Genomic DNA, 2,138 nt, shown 5'->3' on the forward strand with positions numbered 1-2,138 from the left:
TCCTGTGGATCACACAGTTGAAATCACCACTAATTATCAACTGAGTTGGGTTGCGGCGTAGCAAGTATATGATGTTTTGCTTAAAGAAGTTAGCTGTTTCTGATTTTAAGGTCGTTCCAGATGGAGCATAGATATTGACGACGGTGACGTCAAAAATTTGGCAAGCTATGCCTCTACCGTGAGTTATTACCTTGATATAAAAGCAGTGACAGCTCATAGCTAAAATTTGTGGAGGTACTGCTTCAGAAAATTTTTAGCATTATTTTAAAATCATGTAAAAGGAAACAAAAATTTAGAAAATGGAATTTTTTCTGGAATTTGACAACAATAAAGAACAAAATCAAATATTTTTAATTACTTTAACGTAAATTGTTACAGTTCAAGCTTGATCTACTCATTTAAAAATGAAATCCTATCTTCTTTTGTTAATTCACACAAAAAGTCAATAAATTTCTCTTTGAACTCTGGATGACAACTGAGGAAATTTGTCTCCACTGAAATAACTACAAGTGTATTTGATCTTTCCAAATCCTTAGTGCCTCTTAAATTTTTTTTTTAATTCTTTTCAATCTAAAAGCAGTGGTATGCATGTGATATGGTCATAGGAAATGTCATGAGGATTTTTATTAGTTTTGTAATTTTGCTGAGAGCATCATCTGGATTTCTATTTTTTTCAATACAAATTTCTGCAGCTAAATTAATTTGCAATATTCACGAACATCACTCCTGTGACAGAATGTTTTTAGTTCCGTTTCAAGCTTTTCTTTGTCAGTCATGGAATATGCTTCACTGGTCAGTGCTATCTCTTCTGGAGGATGTTCATCCTTATACCTAGTGAAGTATTTCTTGTTGAACAATTTAGCAAGTACAAAGTGTTTAGTAGAAGAATATCTGTCCATTACATCAACATCTATAAAGTCACATACTTCCTTAGCTTCCTTTAAAGGACTCTTAGAGTACTTTGAGCTTCTTAATTTTAAAATAGCAATTTGAAATTTGTTAAATGTTCATGAATTTTAAACATACTTTTTCCTGAAATTGCATTTAGTTGTAAACTACTTTTAACATGAAACATAATCTGAGGAAAAAGCTCTAACCAAAACTTAAAATAATCAGCGACCAGAAATTTTAAAGTTTCTGTTGCTTCTGCAATGGTTTGATTTGCATTTGATGTTGAATGAATTTCAGTAAGTTAGTTTTTTGAAAGGTTACAAATTTTCTTGAACTTTTTTATGGGTCATATGTCAAAGTACCACCTAGTACGGGATAGATGTGGAATGCTGGCATCAAAATGCTTCTTTAGAATGGACACATATTGTGATCTCAAGCAGGGTATTGGAATACAGTCAGATTATTATAGAAAAATATTCTTACATTCCATATAATACTTGTTGTATTTCTCATTACTAAATTAAGTAGAGGTGCATAACAATGAATAATACGTCCAGTAATATAAATGCTTTTAGTTTTGCTTGAACTTCTGTTTTTCTCCCTTTCATGATATTTGCACCACTAAATGTCTGAGGTGCCAGTTTAGTCCATTTACTTGATGGATTATGTCCTATTGTTCAAAATATGTTTTGACATGCCATCTTCAGCTTGATATTCTCGGTAAAACATCCCCAACACAGTCAGATATTTCTCCATTCAATACATAGCAAAAGAAAGAGGATCATTTCAATGTGTTCTGAAAGATCTGTTGTGTCATCAGCCATGACAGCTACAAAGGATGCTTTTTTAATTTCCATTATTACCTCCTCATGGTATATTTGTTGCAGGCGATCAAGTATCTCATTCCAAATGGTCTTAGAAACATCTTTGAAGACTTCTAAGTGAGTCTTCAAATCTGAACATAACTAGATGTAAAATTCATTAATCCCCTAAATGTCTCTTAGATTTACTGAATCGCCTTTTTCCATCACATCCACATAACAGAGTTTCAAAGTTTCCACTCAAGAAAATGCAATCTATTGTTTTGGACAGAATTTAATGGTTCTATTAACCTTCATATTACGCTCAATAACTGAAAATCTCAGTTTCTCCTTAATACTTACGCATTTTTAGAGGCAACTTTTTTGAGTTAATTGTGTTGCACTGCTTTAGGATATTGATGTCTGGGGACAGACTTTCAAATCCTA

At 32.3% G+C, this 2,138-nt stretch overlaps 1 pseudogene; it reads right to left on the reverse strand.

Moving 5' to 3' along the window:
* Window positions 1–398: 398 nt before the first annotated feature.
* Window positions 399–1,189, reverse strand: LOC126249343 (uncharacterized; annotated as a pseudogene).
* Between the last annotated feature and the right edge of the window lie 949 nt (window positions 1,190–2,138).

This window comes from Schistocerca nitens, chromosome 3 (assembly GCF_023898315.1).
Source record: "Schistocerca nitens isolate TAMUIC-IGC-003100 chromosome 3, iqSchNite1.1, whole genome shotgun sequence".
Classification (NCBI taxonomy): Eukaryota; Metazoa; Arthropoda; class Insecta; order Orthoptera; family Acrididae; genus Schistocerca; species Schistocerca nitens.